This window comes from Stenella coeruleoalba, assembly GCF_951394435.1.
Source record: "Stenella coeruleoalba genome assembly, chromosome: 12".
Taxonomy (NCBI): Eukaryota; Metazoa; Chordata; class Mammalia; order Artiodactyla; family Delphinidae; genus Stenella; species Stenella coeruleoalba.
This window is the reverse complement of record NC_137158.1, coordinates 42,900,827-42,919,797: the sequence shown is the minus strand read 5'-3', so window position 1 is coordinate 42,919,797 and position 18,971 is coordinate 42,900,827. Positions and strand designations below refer to the sequence as shown.

Here is an 18,971-nt window from a genome sequence, read left to right as displayed (position 1 = left end):
CACACACACACACACATAGGCATAATGACTGATTGCTTAGAATGAGTTCCTCTCGATTACCATTCTGGTTGTGCCTTAGACACACACACACACATAATGATTTATTGCTTAGAGTGAGTTCCTCTAGGATTACCATTTTTTCTCTGAATTAGTTTTTTCTTTAAATTTAACCTTCAGTTTTGAGTCACTTAGTTGGCTGCTGCACCAAGTGATTCTTTGGTTTTATAGGTTGCCTCCCAGTGATGCCCGATGGGATCAGCACAGCCCCAGGTGCCAGTTGCTAATGCCTATAAAATACCACCAGCAGCGCCCCCCCTCCCCCGCCAAAGGAGAATCATTTGAGAGTTCTTTGGACTTCATCTTCAAAAGTAGCCAAAGAATTCAAGTGACAGGCTATCCCAGAAAATCTTTTGCAGTTAGTGAAATTAGGGTATAACTAAGAACATTCAGAATACTACACACACAGTTTAGGTGATCTTGGTATAGTGGTGGGACAGCAGTGATTATAAAATGAAAGTAATTAACATGTACATGCTCTCTTGGGGGAGACTAAAGGAAAAGAGGTGTTCAGCCTAGAAAAACATTTCTTAGTGGATTTCCTATGAAGTCAATGTGTCTTGGGTTTAACTTTGAAACAAATTAAAGAATTTAAAAACTGGAAAAAAAAAAAAGACCCTTTCTGACAAACAAAAGTGAGAGAATTTGTCACCAACAGACCTGGACTACAAAAAATGGTAAAGAAAATTCTTCAGTGTGAAGAAAATAATACCAGATGGAAAATTGAATACACACAAAGGAATGAACATTGGAAATGGTATACATATGGATAAATATAAAATAAATTTTAGGGAATTCCCTGGTGGTCCAGTGGTTAGGACTCCGTGCTTTCACTGCTTGGGCCTGGGTTCAATCCCTGGTCAGGGAACTAAGAGCCCACAAGGTGTGTGGTGCAGCCAAAAAATAAAATAAATTTTAAAAAGATTATTAACTATTTAAAACAGAAATAATCACAGTGTACTGTGCGTGTATAAAACATATGCAGAAGTAAAATGACAACAAAAACACAGAGGATTGGAAGGGAGAAATGGAAGTATACTATTGTAAGGTGAATAGTATTGATATAATATTATTTGAAGGTAGACTGTGGTAAGTTAAAGATATGTGTTTTACCCTAAAGTAACCCTTAAAAAGCTAAAACAGAGGCATAACTAATAAACAATAGAGAAGATAGAATGATTTAAAAATATTCAAATATCCCAAAAGAAGGCAGGAAAAAAGAACTTAAAACAGATGGGATAAATAGAAAACAAAGAGCAAGAGAGCAGACTTAAATCAACCATATCGATAATTATAGTAGCTGTAAATGGACTAAGCGCATCAATCAAAAGGCAGAGAAATCTCACTGGAAAATAAAGCAAGACCTAACTGTATACTGTCTATGAGAAATACATTTTAAACATATAGATTAAAAGGACTGAAAAATACAGACAATATAAACACTAATTATAAGAAAACTGAAATGGCTATATTAATATTAAAGTATACTTTAGGTCAAAGAATATTACCAAAAATAAAGAGGGATGTTTCATAATAATAGAAGAGTCAATCATCAGAAAGATATATAACAATTCTAAATATGCATTCACTTAATAATAGAGCTTCAAAATACAAGAAGTAAAAACTAATAAAACCAAAGGGAGATATAGACAAATTCACACTAACAGATTTCTACTCCTGTTTGACTAACAAAATAATTGATAGAACAAATAGACAGAAAATCTGAAGAGATAAACATGACTTTTATAACACAATCAACCAACTTAGTCTAATTAACATATATAGAACGCCCTATCTGAAAACTTCAGGATACGCATTTCTTTTCAAGTGCACACAGAACATTCACCAAGAAAGATTATTTGCTGGGCCGTAGAGCAAGTCTCAAAAAAATTAAAATGAAATTTAAAACTACGGTTTCTGACCATAAAATAGAATTAAATTAGAAGTCAATATAAACATGTGCAAAATCCCCAAATATCTAGAAGTTAACATAATTTTAAATAGCCCATAGGTCAAATAAGAAATTACAAGAAAGTATTTTGAACTGAATAATAATGAAAATACAACATATCAAAATTTGTACAATGCACATAAAGCAGTGCTTAGAGGGAAATTTATAGCAGATCATCTTTGATTAGGGACCATAAAAAAATAAGTGTAAATACTTGAATGTCTGAATTGAATTAAAAAAAAATTTAAATAGCAAGCTATCGAAAGATATGAGAGTTCAAAAGGAATTGATACATACCTTTTTTTTCCACAGTATATTTCTCTTAAAGTATACGAGAGTCCCATAATACCTCTAAATGAAAAGAAATGCCTATAGAGAACCAACTGAAGCTAAAAGTATATTTAAATTATAAATCTGTAAAATAGAATTGGTGAAATAGATTTTAAAATTTTAGTCAGCACGACTAATACTCCCACGTCCTTTTCCAGTTACGTTCTCATAAAGACAGAGTCATACTTTCAATAAATATTTATTGAGCATTTACTGTTTCAGGAATATACCAGGAATATGGGGGGGAAGTAAAAAGGAAAAAAAGTCTCATCCACTCATGGATTTTGCTTGGGGTGGGGGCAGACAGACTATAAACAACAATTAACAAGTGAAAATACATAGTATTTCACCACATGGAATAAGTGAAAAATAGAACAAGGAAGGTGGGGTGGGGGAGGGGCAGTTGTAATTTTATAGAGTGGACAGGAAAGGCCTTATTGAGAAGGTGATGTTTGAGGAAAGATCAAAAGAAAATAAGGGAATGAACCATGTAAAAATCTGGTACAAGTGGCATGAGTGTGCCTGGTGTTGGAGGGAAGATGAAGAGGTCCCTGCGGCTCGTGCAGGAAGAGCCCAGGGAGAAAAGCAGAAGATTGAGTTAGAGGGTAAGGGGAGGCCGAGGGCAGGGAAGACCAAATAGGGCCTTGAAAGCCTTGGTAGGGACTTTAGCTTTTACCCTCGGTGAGATGTGAAGCCTGTGGAGGGTTTTGTGCAAAGGAGCAGCAAGATTTTGGATTTTCACAGAAGCATTCTGGCTGTTGAGGTGAGTACAGATTGAAGGGGAGCAAGGGCTGAAAGAAGGAGACCACTCAGGAGGCTACTGCAAGAATCCAGGAAGAGCGCTGAGAGCTGCTTCCACCAAAGTGGTAGCAGTTTATGCAAATGAGCCAGTAGGGAAGGTGGGAATGATGATGCAGGAGAGGGGAAGGTTGCTGATTCACTGTCTTTGAGTAGGGGGGAAGGGATAGGATCTAGTGCACAAGCTGCAGAGATACATAGCTTGGTATGTTTCATTCCAAGGAAGGAAGGCAGAGAATATGCACAGATACTGGCAGGTGACTGTGCTGGTGGCCAGGGGATCTGTGGATATTCTTCTCTGATTACTCCTATTTCTCAGTGAAATAGGACACAAGGGCTGAAAAGGAAAGAGGGAAGGAGCTATTGGTGGCTTGAGGAGGAGAAGGTATGAAACAGTGGATTAGGAGAGTAAGCGAATGAAGTTGGTCTTCACAACCCACAATACATTTGAAACAGTTCTCTAAACATTTTGCTCCTGAATCTATGTACATGAAGAAAGCATAATTTTGAAGCCAAGTAATTATCAATGTCTATCTATCTTTATTATCCATATTCTATTCTGGAGAGAGAAAGAAAATTCTGCCTGCTAGTGAAGGTAGATGTACCTAGGAAATGTATAGCTCAGTGTGAATGAAATGTTGGCAGATTTGTAGCTTTCTTATGTTTTCGCAGAAACTAGATTGAGGTTCTCTGTTTTGAATTCCTTCTTTATTACAAGACTACCTTCAAAAGAGATTCAGCACATTATAAATTTAAATGCAGTTATTATTATGTGTATTTCCCATTTACCTGTACTCTAAGATTATAGCTGGAGTAAAAACTTAAGGGAAGAAATTAATGTCATAGAGGGAAAAAAATACTTATTTAAGAGGCTGGAATGTTAGAATTTTTCCAAAAAGACCATGAATTTTCTAATGACCAACTGATGTGGAAAGCTTAGAAAAGATAAGTGAGTTTTTTTTTCATAGCCTGCAGATACCAGCTAATAAAATCATCTGAAATAAATAAGGGTGCAAGTTGTGTCATAAACATGCCAAAATTATAAATTTATAAAACCTCTGATGAGGTGGCAAGGAGACTAATTATCATTTTATATTTCTTCTATTGATGCAACTCAGGAAAATAGCAAAGCAAGCTTGGTATTATACAAGACATGAGCAGTGTGTTGGTTCTCCTAAAACATCTTCTCCTAAAACTCTGTATTTGAGAAAAAAAGAATTCATACCTAAATTACCACATTATTGGACTACACTTACAGGTATATATTTTTCCAGAATCTAAACCTTTTGTAAATGTCTCATCATCCCAAATACCCCTAATTCAGGATCTCTCCGTGTCGATATTCCAAGATGGGTACCTCCTGCACCCCCAGCATGTTGATCCAAAGAACAGGTGTCTTTACAACAGATACATTTTTAAATGATGTCGTAATGGGTTTTCCCTTTGTATGTGGGGGGATGGCAGATTATTATTTAAGAAGATGAGGCCACTTCCTGTAATAATTGCTGCTCATGTTTGGGAATAAGATTTTTAAAAAATCATTAGGAATATTTAAAGCCAACTGAAGACTCAATACACTCTACCTTTTGGTGTGAATGAGGCAAAATTAACCAAATTAACTTGCTGGTTCTTAAGCAAACATTCTGGGTTCTAAATATGCTGTTCCAATTACTCTTTTGTTTTTTAAATTTTTGGCTGCCTTGGGTCTTCGTTGCTGCGCGCTGGCTTTCTCTAGTTGCTGCGAGCAGGGGCTACTCTTCATTGCGGTGCGCAGGCTTCTCATTGCGGTGGCTTCTCTTGCTGTGGAGCTCGGCCTCTAGGTGCGCAGGCTTCAGCAATTGTGGAATGCGGGCTGAGTAGCTGTGGCTCACAGGCTCTAGAGCGCAGGCTCAGTAGTTGTGGCGCACAGGCTTAGCTGCTCCCTGGCATGTGGGATCTTCCTGGACCAGGGCTCTGAACCTGTGTCCCCTGCATTGGCAGGTGGATTCTTAACCACTTCACCACCAGGGAAGTCCCTCCAATTACTCTCAAAGACAGGGGAATGTAGTTACAATTCTTAGGCAGAACTATTTATTCTGCTTAGTTCAAGTTTTGGTTTTAAATGGCTTTAGGCAGTTTTTTACTCTTGGGCAAGGGCTGTCCAGCAATTCTCAGGTAGGTTTGACTTTTTCCAGATGGGCAGTTTTAAAAATATTGGTTGAAAATGAGTAATACAAATAAATGTTCAGATTAGATCCAACCCATGATCATGAGGGCCTTTGGTTCTGTGGATGTACTGAGGGAAGCTTGTCCTCTGAAGCTGCTTCTCTATAGGTTAAGAATGCATACCAAAGCAACCTGATTTAAAGAAGCACTACCTTATTAATGCTTGAAATATTATGGGGGGGAAGGACCCAGATTTTAAAGTAAAAAAAATTGTAAAGGCTATTCATATTTTCAGCCCATGTTACCACTTGAAGTAAAAAGAATTTTTATAGCTCACTGAAATGCTTTATTATTTATCCTAAATTTGTCTTTTCATTCCTTCACAGAAAGGAAATGTAACAAATAAGAAAAAATTTCAGTCATAATGCCCCGATATAAAATATTCCTTATAAATAAGTTTTAAAAAATAATTGCTGAACTGAGCATCTTGTTTTATTCGCCTCTCATTTGCACATGTAATTGAAGGTTGGCTGTGCTGCACTCCAAATTTCATTCTGCTTCCATCAACCATGTTCAAACTTCCAAAGTTTCTCAGGTTTAAATTTCCTTGCTTTCTGATAATAGTGCATCTATTTTGTGTGAAAGAGGAGAGAGCATGCCTTATGTTGATTATTTAAATACACGTCTAATCCTAAAGCCTTATGTGCATCATTGATATCAAACAGAAGCTATAAAACCTGGGGAAACTTAGAGCCAGCCCAAGTAAGCTTCTTTGTTTGGAGCTTGTTAGATCTTCCTCAGGAAAATGGAGTCTGTGTTGGCCTCTGCCTCTGTGTCTGAGAGAACTCTGTCCACATGCCTAATGGGGTGCCATTACAGACCACTACCATCATTCTCAGCTTCTCCAGGGTAGGCGCTCACCTTACTTACTTGTCCATCATGTAAGTACCTATTCAGTACTTACAGATATTAAATACTGAATACATCTTTGTCAAATTGATATATAATTCCATAAGCCAGGGTGTTTGAACTTGATGACCTTAAAGTTTCTTTTCTGATCTAAAATTCTATGATTTCTATTTGTCTCAACCTCTACCTATAGATTTTAAGAATCCTAAGGATGTTTACTTAATGAATAATATACAAAAGTTGCCAATTTGGTCATTAATGAGGTGTTAATCCTTTTCCTGCATTATTTTAGTGATTTAAGACCCAGAGTGAAGTAAAATCCTGTTAATAGTTATTCTAGATCAGTGCTGTCCAATAAAAATAAAATACAAGCCAAAAAATACAAACCACAAATGTAATTTAAAATATTCTGGTAGCCATTTTAAAACAATTAAAAGAAACAGGCTTAAATTAATTTTAATATATCATTTAATGCCATATATCCAAAAATATTGTTTCAATATGTAATTAATATAATTAAGATATTTTACATTTTTGGTGTGTGTGTTAAGTCTTCAAAATCCAGTGTGTATTTTACACTTGTACACCTCAATTTGGACTAGTCACATTTCAAGTGCATATGTGGCTAGTTAGTGGCTGTTCTTTTGACAACACAGTGTTACAGCCTGTTGTTCAAGTGCTCTGTGGACCAGGAGCTTGTTAGAAATTCAAATCCTTGGAATCAGAATCTGCATTTTAACAAGTACTCCAGGTAATCTGTAGGGACATTAAATTTGAGGAGGGAGTATACAAATTCTTTTTCCAGTGAAACTTTGCTTTGGATATTTTTATAACTTTCTCTTTTCCTTTTTTGTTTTGGGCCACACCATGTGGCATGAGGGATCTAGTTCCCCGAGCAGGAACCCATGCCCCTTGCAATGGAAGTGCGGTGTCTTCACTACTGGACTGCCAGGGAAGTCCCCCACGTTTTTAATTTGTATAAATTTTTCATGTGTCATGCTTCCTGGGTTTCCCACTCCCCACTTTTAAAATAACTTGTTTTTTATTCTAGTTATAAAAGCATAACCTGTTTATATAGAAAAATTCAAAATTAATTTTTCTATAAAATTTTTCTATAAAAAAAACATCACTTGTCATCCTACCAACCAGAGATAACTACTATTGACATTTTGGGTGTTTATCCTGCCAGTCTATAAAATGTTGTTTATTAATTATATAATACACAAATATATTCTTATAATTAAAACAATATGTAAAATGAGGTGCCCTCAACTACTTCCTCAAATGCAGTCCCCTCCTGATCCATTCACCAGGTGAAGGACATTTGGGTTGTTTCCAGTTTTGGGCGATTATAAAGTTGCTATAAACATTGGCTTTCAGGTTTTGGGGTAAATATGTGGGAATGAGATTGCTATTAGAAAACTTTTTTAAAGGCTGCATTGTACTTCAGCATTTGAAGGTATATGAATATATATTCACTTATTCATTCAATTAATGAATATTGAATACTAATGCTGTATTAGGCAATGAGAATATAGCGAACGTAGTATTGGTCAGCATTGGTCCCAATCCTCATAGAATTTTTGTTTTGTTTTGTTTTGTTTTTTGCGGTACGCGGGCCTCTCACTGTTGTGGCCTCTCCCGTTGCGGAGCACAGGCTCCGGACGCGCAGGCTCAGCGGCCATGGCTCACGGGCCCAGCCGCTCCGCGGCATGTGGGATCTTCCCGGACTGGGGCACGAACCCGTGTACCCTGCATTGGCAGGCAGACTCTCAACCACTGCGCCACCAGGGAAGCCCTAGAATTTGTTTTTAATCAAATCCCTATTAATAGACATTTAAGTTATTTCCAATTCCCCTATCATAAACAATGAGTTTTAAAATTTCAATTCAGTCATCTGCTGTCTACCCAAAATTTTCCTTGGAGTTTTCAAGGGAAAAAATGAGCAACCAGGCAGTTAGTCTTGGTTGAGAGAGTCACCCGACTCTAACCACAGCACTGGTTAGAGGTGGGTGGGAGGTGGGAGGGTAGAATCTAACCTCAGGTAGCTGTTGCAGGTTAATTCTAGGTTAATGTGGAGAACCTGGGATCATCCTTCATCTTCCTAGGCCAGTGGTTTTCAAACCTTAGTGAATACCAGGATCACCTGGAGGGCTTGTTAAAACAGAGATTCCTGGACCCCACTTTTGATTCAGTAAGCCTGAGATGGGTTCATTAATTTGCATTTTTAACGAGTTCCCAGGGACATATTTTGAGACTGCCCTAGGCTATTTCTGGGAGTTTCTGAGCCTGATATCTTAAATTTAGACTCTCCATCAGTGGTTAGGAATTCAGAGATCTAGAAGTAGCTATCTTTGAAGTTACTGGAGAAGTTATTAATGCAGATGAAACATCTGTGGGCCTAGAGGCTCCTTTGCAGGATCACCTGACAACTCCAGTTCTTGAATTTTATTTCTTTTCCTCTCAACTACTATATCTTCACGCAGATTTTCCCGAGTTACGCTGGTTGGCAGGGGAGCCTGTCCTCTGGCACTCTCAGCACCATCAGTAGGCAGGGAGGGACTCCAGTTGAAGGGTTCTTCTGGAGCCGTGCCTTAATATCAAGCTCCAGTTTCCTCATCTGCGTTAGAGATGATTGGGTTTCCAGCTGCAGGAGCCTAGTGATAATGGCAAGGCATTTACCTGACTTCAGAAGGGCTGAGGCGAGACATGCTTACCCTGGATTTGGGGGGATCTTGAGGATATGAGCTAGCTCCGGGAGCTGCAGGGCCCAGGTCCCCCAGGCAGAGGAACCACAGTTCTAAGAGTTGCTGGTTAAGTGTAAAGCTAACTCAGAGACGGCTTTTTGGTTTTCTTCCCTTAGCTGGTTTGGTGGGCAAGTTCAAATGAGGGATATGTGGGTTCATTCCCCTCATAGTGGTTTGAACCCAGTTTGAATCCAGCCACTCACTAACTTCAGTGCTAACTAGTTCTTGGAAATTTTCCTCATCTGTAAAATGAGGACAGCACCCCTATCCCTCAGAGTTACTATGAGGACTAATACAGTAACATATGTAAAGCACCTTGTTAGCTCAGTACTCGACCCACAGCAGGACCCTCTTTATCTTCTGGGAGCGTGGGTCGGAGTGAAGTTGTGGCACATCATGCTGTGGGACCTTCAGTGGACTCATCACAAAGGATGTTTGATTTTCTTTGTATATATGGGTACTGGCATTACTACCTCTGGAAAATGAGGCTAGCTAGCATTGGGGGCCTGCTGTCAAGTCACTCACAAGCATACACGTTCTCTAGAGAGGAGGTAAGACTGGAGCCTATAATAGCTGCCAGGATAAGAGCCTGGGAGTGTAGGAATGTAAGGTCAATTTAGAAGAATGAGAGTATAGGTTGGCATGACAAAACCGTGCTTTCATTTGTCATTCCCAGATACTCTAAAAGGTTAATAATACTTGTAAGTTCACTATATACATTATTCCAACAACCTGACTTATTTGCAGTTTAGTACCTATGTTTATACTCCAATTTTATGTTTTACTAGTCAGGAATCTTTTCCTGTTGTCTTAGGCATATCTCAGCCAGTGAAAATAATTTCCCCCCATGTCAGAAACTTACTCAAAGAATAAAATAACCAGAAGCCTGCTTTTAAAAAAGTCTGTAAAATGAAAACTTTGGATACAACAGAGTATTTGTGAAGGTGTTTTTTTTTAAATAAAAAGTTCTTAAAAAAAAAAAAGGATAAAAACAAACTCCACTGGCAGAGGAAACAGTAAATCATTTCAGAATGGAATGTACAGAGTGCACTCCCATCCCCACACTCCTACTGTCCTCTCTGAGTTCCTGCTACTTTTGTTGAAGACGCATCATGGATGTGAATCTTCACTATAGTCTTCTGACTCTGCTCCCGTATCTCCCATACTTAGTGGAAGGGAAGATGGGTGGTGCTGTTCCCTAGGACTTCAAATGCTTCAAAGGAAGCATTTTCTCACTGAAATGATGTTAAAAATGGTGTTTGGGTTCCCTTAACTGTGAATTAGATAAATTACTGAGAGCTAGCCTGAAAAGCTAATAGCCATTTCAAGATTGTTTCTATGAGAAACACATTTGTAGGTCCAAAAATTGGCTAACGACCAACAAACATTTGAAATACAATCTGTTATAGATTGGGAAATGACTGAATATTTTTAAAAAATTGATTTATACAACTTCTTTCAAGTGTGCAGTAAGCCACAAGCATTTCTTGAGTCCCTGAACATGTTGCATTAACAAATGTAGTGTAGTACCTGTACTAACTTATCACTTAAAGTTCAGACATAACTTGGGGGTTTGTCATACTATTTGCTCTACTTTTGTGTATGTTTGACATTTTCATAATAAAAATAACATTTATTTGAAATTCTTTCAAATAAAAATACTGCATTTCATTAAAAAAAACCCTTTCAAACATAAATTTCAAAATTCCTCAGGGGATCAACCTAGGGCAAAATTGGAAGGCAATATAAGAACACCTAATAAGAAGTAAAAACTTGAATTTTGAATTGCATCCATAATATAGACAGCAAATCAGCTAACAAAATGTTGAAAACATTTGAAATAATGGACCTATTTTAAAGCCTCCAAAATCTCCTATCAATGTTGCTTATAATTAAGAATCTTTCAAATGCCTAAGTAAAAAAAACAAAACATTGCAATTGATGTAAAAAAGGAAAATGAAATTCATCTTTCAGTATATTTATCTCTTTAAGATGTAGCTTGATAAAAGTATGCTAGACTTCCTAAAATATAATTTTATTAAATTCAGTTAAAACATTTACTCTTTAGATATCTACAGCCAACTAATAAATTTCCTATAACATCTTTCATATATTTTATAAACAAAATATTTTAAAAACCTACAATGTCATGATGTAAAAGAGAGCAATAATTATAATAGACAAAATAATAAATGAAATATGATATGCCTTCTGCTATGTACCTACGAGTTATACCAAATAATCATTACAACAGATGTCCTTAGAGAACAAAGGAGAATGAGAAAGTATAAAGGTAGAGGAAGGCATGGAAGATATTTTCTGTTATCATCTACTGTGTGGTCTTTCACTGCACTATTTTTTAAACAAAAAAAGGTTTCCGCCAGGGCAAGCCCCACTTCAAATGTCCCCTTACCCTCCTGACTAGAGAATAATGTGTTTGTGTAGTATATGATTTCATCAGACAAGGCTGTGAACACATGTGATTTATTCAATGATCCTATTCTGCTTCCTTTTAAAGATAAAGAATGCATTTAAGTCGACTGTGTATGAGACTGTGGTCATTCCTTAGAAGGCTCCATTCAAACAGAGAATAACATTACCTTATTTTAAAACATTAAGAGTGTAGCCATGTCTTTGGTCTTCATTTTCTTTCCAGGCAATATCAATGAATACTTTATTTTAAAAGAGAAAAATATAAAACACAAGTAATTACTTTGAAATTGTTTTAATTTTCTTTGTATAAGCAAAACAGCCCTGTAAAACATTCACTTTTCAAAAATCTTTATATATAAACAACAGTGTAGGATGGAAGAAACAACTAAAAACAACACAGCCACCCACACAACAGCTCCTAACAGTAGGTCCCGTCTGGGTGCAGCTCTCATGAAAACAAGCTGCTCACATTCCCAGAACCACAATCCCCAGGGAGGAATCTTGTCCTCTTTAACTTGCTGGGTGGTAGAGCCCAGAGGAATTACTCAAACTATGAAAATCCCAAAGCATGGTCACCTAGGGGGAAATGAGGAGACATATGACTTGAGCATGATAATTATTTTCTTGTAGTAACAGTAAAGAAAACAACCTTAAGTGGTAAAGGCTGCATGAGTTCCAACTTCAACAGGTAGCTAACTGTGTATGTATTTTCCAGACACAGCATTTGTTAGCTAAGGCAGAACACACAATGTATACTTGCCACTGTCTTTCAAGTAATATTCTCTAAAGTATTCACATTTATTGATTATAGATACATGTAAGTGGTATTTAAAATAATAAAACATAGTAAACACCAGACATACTGTTCTAGGTACTTCATATAGTTTATTTCACTTAATCCTCACAGTAACCCTATGAGGTAAGAACAATTATTATTCATGTTTTACCAAAAAAAAAAAATCTAAGTAATACAGAAATTTAATTATTTGACCAAGATCACATAACTAGAATGCAAAACTAGGTACCTTGTCTCCAGAGCTCTTGCTTTAAATTTAGCTCCAGTTCTGTCTCATGAAATTGGATTTTTAACCCCACTATCACAAAACTATTCTTCCAAGACTATAAATTCTGTTTCTTCTCTGTGAACTTCCACCTCTTCCAATGAAAATGCATAATTGTTCATCTTCTGCCTCCCAATTCACCTTCTGGTTTCACCTGCTTCCTTGTACAATCTGGACCCCTAGTCATTTCAACTATGCCCTCCTCCCCAACTCCTCCCCAGGCCTCTCCTACACAGTCAAACCAAGGTGGTTGCCTGCACCAGCTGTCTCTGTTCCTACCACTGCTTCCCAGCAGTCAAGCATTACTGCTGATCCAAGTATTAATGGTTTTAATGGTCCCAATTCTCCACCCCTGTGTGAACTCATGCCCTTTGCCATGTCACTTTGCAGCTTCTCTAAAAGGTGAATTCTATTTCCCACCCCCTTGAATCTGGGCTTGGTCACACAACCTGCTCTGTCCAATATGAGGCAGAGGCAGAAGTGCCAGTGTGTCAGTTTGGAGTCTAGGCCTCAAGAAGCCTTGTATGTTTCTGCTTGCCCTCTTAAAACTCTTCTTCCAGACAAGAAGAAAACAAAAACATCTGAAAAAAACAAAAACACTAATTGGAAAAGATACATGTACCCCAATGTTCACAGCAGCATTATTTACAATTGCCAAGATATGGGAGCAACCTAAGTGTCCATCAACAAATGAATGGATAAAGATGTGGTATATACATCCAATGGAATACTACTCAGCCATAAAAAAAGAATGAAATTTTTCCATTTGAAGCAACATGGATGGACTTTAGCATTATGCCAAATGAAATGTCAGAGAAAGACAGATACTGTATATCACTTATATGTGGAATCTAAAAAATACAACAAACTAGTGAATATAGTTTAAAAAAAAGCAGACTGACAGATATAGAGAACTAGTGGTTACCAGTGGGGAGAGGGAAGGGGGAGGGGCAATATAGGGGTTGGGGATTAAGAGGTACAAACTATTATGTATAAAATAAGCTACAAGAATATACTGTACAACACAGAGAATATAGCCAATATTGTATAATAACTATAAATGGAGTATAGCCTTTAAAAAATGTAAATCACTATATTGTTCACCTGTAACTTACATATAATATTGTACACCAACTATACTTCAATTAAAAAAATGCTGCAGTGAAAAAAAACCCAAAACGAAACTCTTCTTCCATCTCCATGAGAAAGGCATGCTCAGGGCAAGCCAAAGAGTCCCAGGAGGATGACAGATATGTGAAACAGAACCCAGCCCAGAGGAAAACCCACATTAGGCTTTCAGATATATGAGCAAGCCCAGCTGAGATCAGCCAACCTTCAGACACTTGAGCTATAATAATAATTACTGTCTCAAGCCATTGTGTTTTAGAGTGTTTATTATGCAGTAAAAACTGAGACATCTACCTCAACTTTCTTTCTTGCACTCCCAACCTACTGCAAAAAAGTATCCTTTGTTTTTTTCTTGCCTTTGTTCTCTCACCACTTATTTTCATTATCTGTACCAATTCTCCCTTAATTGACACCAAAAACCTCTAATGGTCAGTCCTATCGCTTGGCTCTCTCATCCACCTTGGCCTCTGTATAGCACCTGACACCTCTGTTAAATTTCCCCTTCCTTGATTGTACGGCACTAGTCTCAATTTCTTCGATTATTTCATGTACTTCAGGGGCTTATCTTCTCTTCCACTCTTCTGGGAGGTTATTCATTCCCCCAACAGCAACTGTCATTCATTTGACTCACACATCTTTATCTCCACCCCCAATCTCCCTTCTAAGCTCTAGTTCAATTGGTTCTCAAACTATAGTTTGCATTAGAATCACCCAGAGGGCTTACTGATATTCAGATTGCTCAGGCCCCACTCCTCAAGTTTCATATTCAGTTAGTCTGGGGCGGGGCCTGAGAACTTACATTTCTAACAAGTTCTCAGGTAATGCTGATGCATCACTTTGAGAACCACTATTCGAGTTTCATATTTCTAACAGTCTCCACCTGGTTATCCACAGGTGCCTCAAAAATCACATACAGTGTCAATTAGAGGTTTTTTATTGTAAGCCCTAGGAACCAACTTGGGCTAACTAAAGCAAAACAAGAATTTATCAGGGAGTTCACAGAATCAATGTGAAGGCTGGTAAACCATGTTCCAAATAAGAAAGGAACAGGAAAAGAGACTGCTTGGCAGTAGGAGCCTTACCTCTAAGTCTGCAGAAGTAAACAAGTGTTTCTTGTGTTCTTGAGTCCCTCTGTTCAAGATCAATTCCAAGTGAGAGTCCTTTACCCACCCCCGAGTTGTACCAGGGCAGTGATAGAAAGGATTATGGTGGAAGTAGCCACTAAGGACTCCTCTTCTTTCATACTGTCTTAGTTCAGACCCTCATAATCAAGCAGGTAGATTACTACAACAACCTCTTAACTGGTTTTCTTGTTCCTAATCTAACCTCCAATTCATTCTCCTCATCATCTTCAGTTATCTCTTTAAAATGTGTCATTTTCTGCTTTGCCTTGTATGGTGTCGTGTTCCTGTCTTGTTTTAAGTAATAAACTGCTTTTCTTTATGTGCAAGTGGTTGGGATACTTTTGCCTTAGCAGACTGATAAAACGGAAAACTAGTTTTAGAAGGTAGAGAATACATCCTATTATAAAATGAAGATCGATCTAATTAACCTAGTAACCGGGAAACGATCAGAAGTGGTCCCAAAGTTTTGCATAGAGACCCCTCTAGGAGCCTTTAAGAGATCAATATCTCGCTAGACTAAAAACTTCCTCATCAAAAGGACCCAGTCCTCATTGTATCACCAGCACCAGCTCATAACAGGCACTTAAGAAGTCGTCTCCAGGGCTTCCCTGGTGGCGCAGTGGTTGAGAGTCCGCCTGCCGATGCGGGATACGGGTTCGTGCCCCGGTCCGGGAGGATCCCACACGCCGAGGAGCGGCTGGGCCCGTGAGCCATGGCCGCTGGGCCTGCGCGACCGGAGCCTGTGCTCCGCAACGGGAGGGGCCGCAACAGTGAGAGGCCCGCGTACCGCAAAAAAAAAAAAAAAAAAAAAAAGAAATTGTCTCCAGGCCCTCCTTACTTTAGATTACTGTATTAGCCTCCTGATTCCCTGGTTTGCAGTCTCTACCTGCCTGTCTCCTCACTACCATATCCTTCCTGTAAAGCACTGCTAAATCAAGCCAATCATCATTTCCTGCTCAAAACTTTCTGACTCCCCAAAACATACGTGCCAACTCTAAACTCCTCAGTATTCAAACCCTTCCATAATCTGGTTCCAACCAACTTTTCTAGGCTTTCTTCCACTCCTTACATATACTGTCAACCAGTCTAGACGAATAAAATTTCTTTAACCTTTTCTGCTCTTGTTGATTTGGTTCCACTTTTTGGAATGTGTTTGTTGCATGTGTCTATCCTACCCTACCTCCAAAGTCTAGTTAAACACCTGTCAGTGTTCCTAATCTTTTTTTTTTTTTTTTTTTTTTTTTTTTTTGCGGTACTTGGACCTCTCATTGCTGTGGCCTCTCCCATTGCGGAGCACAGGCTCCAGACGCGCAGGCTCAGCGGCCATGGCTCACGGGCCCAGCCGCTCCGCGGCATGTGGGATCTTCCCGGACCGGGGCACGAACCCGTGTCCCCTGCATCGGCAGGCGGACTCTCAACCACTGCGCCACCAGGGAAGCCCTTCCTAATCTTTTTTAATCCATGAATCACATCCCAGGTTCTTTTGGTCATGTCTTCTTGTACCCCATACCCCTTAATTCCAGCTTAAGGATTTTCTATTCGAAGATTTTTAAAATTAATGTTTTGTTTGTATAAATACTTCATAAGAGTTGAACACATACTATCTTAAACTATCATTATATACTTGTATTATTTGTTTTACCAGATTTTAAGAGCATTAAGCTTTCTATTACTAATTAATTTTCTGTATTTCCCAGAAATTACTCTAGTGCCTTACACATAGTAGTGATGAGTACAATCTGTTGAACAAATGAAAAAATGTTTATAATATAGGGCTAGTGTTTGAAGTTGATCCCCTTTAGATAGCAGCCAATGGCTGTGCCAGGAATTTCTGAACTGCTGGAATCAGGGGGTATAAATCTTGGTAGCTTGGAACTAGAAGGTGAGTCTAAACCAAAGATGATCAGGTTGTAGTCAAATGCCAGGAGGCCAGACACATGCATCAAGTAAAAAGATCCAAAGGTCAAACCTGAGATGAAATGTAGAGCAAAGGGTATGGAATCAGGCAAAGACACAGTAGAAGCAACAAGAGTTTAAAACAGGTTGATGGGGATCTGGGAGAGTGGACTTCATCGCACTTACCAAATCAAAATGAGTGGTTTGTTGGTAAAATGGAGTTGCCTAAGAATCAGAAGTTGGGCTGGCAGCTATTTATCATTTCTAGCAAAGAAACACATACATGGAAATAAATTTATGATAGCAAACATAGTAAAATATAAACAGGCCTGCGTTGAGGGGTAGATTTAATTTGAGCTCCATTTTCTTGCTTCTGCCCTGTCATCTCAATTTATTTCACACCTTTGCACAAGTTCACATACGAGTTCTAATGTATTTTTTGATTCCTTTATATTATGGATAAAGAAAAACATTTTAAGAGATATAGTATCATAGTACTCAATACCAAATAGAAAAATTCAGAAAAAAATTTTTGCTATAGTTTTTAGACTTTTAATCTACCAATCAGTAAAGCTACAATAAGAAAACTATACCTAATAACCATTGATTTTCCTACATTGACTGTTCATGGACTGGAAAATTCCAAGAATATTTCACAAAGGTTTAAAAAATTTAATGTAAATTAAAAAAATCCTAATTATAAGAAATGCATATTTTATTATTGAGAGCTCTGAAGAATTTAATTCCTACAACCTACCTTGCCCTATAAACCATTTGTTTTGTTTGCCTGTCAATCTGTGAGGTTGGCGTGAGGAGCAAAAACGCAGTGTTTCCTTGTACTAATTAGCAGCAAGCATTGTGGCAAAAACAAACGTCCACATGAAAAGCACAGCAAAATTCACTTTAAATCCTACTGTAAATATGCAAAAGTCCTCTGCATGAAGTCCTCTACAAAAGTCATCTGCATTTATTTTTATTGTAAAATAAGTTTTATTTTGAATTAAATGCTGAATGAAGTATGCTTTTAAAACCTATGTTATTCTTCCTGATATTACTGAGAGAAGGATAAACTCCCATATTAATTTCTTTAAAATTTAATATTTGGCAAGCAACATAGAAGAGCAGGAAGATCACTTACCAAGGAGCTATGTTACCTGGGTCCCACTTACACTTGGGGTCTTAGGCAAGTTATTTATTCTAAGTCTCAATTTCCTCATAATAAAATCTAAAGACTTGAATTAGTTCAGTGGTTCTTGCAAGGAAGATGCTTTGGAACTGCCTGTGGATATTTCTGACTTGGTAGATGTGATAAGGGAGGGCCTGGGTAACTGTGACTTTATAATATTTCATAAGTGATTCTAATGCATATTACTGTCTAAGAACCAATGGTCTAAATAATTTCTTGGGTCCTTTGCGATTCTAAAACTCTACTTTTTACATCCAATCAATGGACTTTTAACAGCTCCTAGCTTTCATCATTATTCTCTTCTTAATAAGTGTATTTTAGGAAATAGAGAAGCTGTAATTATTAATAATAATTTATTCTAAATTATGAATAATAGCTTACAGTTACTGAGTGCTTACCAGTTCTAAGATATTAACTCATTTAAAATATGTAATTTAATCCTCACAATCACACTGTGAGGTAGGAACTAGTATTATTATCTGTATATTACAGATGGGAAAACTGAGGTACAGAAAGTAATTTGCCCAAAATCACAGAGCAGGTAACTAGGGAAATTGGGCCGGAGAGCCTGAACTCTTAACCAGTATGCTACGCTGCCATTCAATAAATGAACTATACGTACAAACATACCCAGCCCTGTTCCCCATACACATAGCACTGCTTTCCCTGCTACTTTTGGGGGAAAAAAAGGGTGTGTTTTTAGAAATTTGTGGGATCAGAAATGATGGAAAGGGGAAGCTGGGAAAGGCAAGAATGAAATGACTTAAGTGAGCTGAGCCTAAGACCCCTGTCCTGAGTGACAACAACTAGAGACTTGGATTCACAAAGGCCTCTAAAAAGGGTAATTACGCGTAGGAATGATTTCCCTTCCGTTATCATTTCATTCCATAATGTTTAAGACATGTTCTTTTTGACTGATCAAATATTAATTTTAAAAACATTAGAAATTTACCTTATTGGATGGACTAGACCCAAAACCATAAAGTAAAACAGGAAAGTAAGTACAAAAGCCAAGTTAGAGAGTCAGAGAGGGTAATAATTGAAATGATCCAGCCTAATACTAATTTTTGGTATACAAAGAATTTATAACACTATACCTTGGCTTATTAAGTATGAGATTCAGGTGGTAGAGACTAATACATTATAAGGATAACCTTCTCTTCCCAACAGTATAGATAAAGAATAATCTAGCTGAGGTTGGTGGTC

The 18,971-nt window shown here is 37.7% G+C and overlaps 1 protein-coding gene and 1 long non-coding RNA gene across 4 annotated transcripts in view; one reads left to right on the top strand and one right to left on the bottom strand.

The window, feature by feature from the left end:
* Positions 1-18,971, top strand: part of REV3L (REV3 like, DNA directed polymerase zeta catalytic subunit) — a 230,608-nt gene that overhangs the window by 11,719 nt on the left and 199,918 nt on the right. The gene's annotated exons all lie outside the window — the stretch shown is intronic.
* The window catches only part of LOC307195302, a 54,982-nt gene that overhangs the window by 26,042 nt on the left and 9,969 nt on the right, over positions 1-18,971 (bottom strand). The window contains exon 1 of one of the 3 annotated variants that reach the window (XR_013830776.1): positions 11,538-13,529. The exons of the other annotated variants lie outside the window; for them this stretch is intronic. This is a non-coding gene — a long non-coding RNA (uncharacterized lncRNA). Of the gene's footprint in view, positions 1-11,537; positions 13,530-18,971 lie in introns of those variants that run through there. 3 annotated transcript variants of the gene reach the window in all.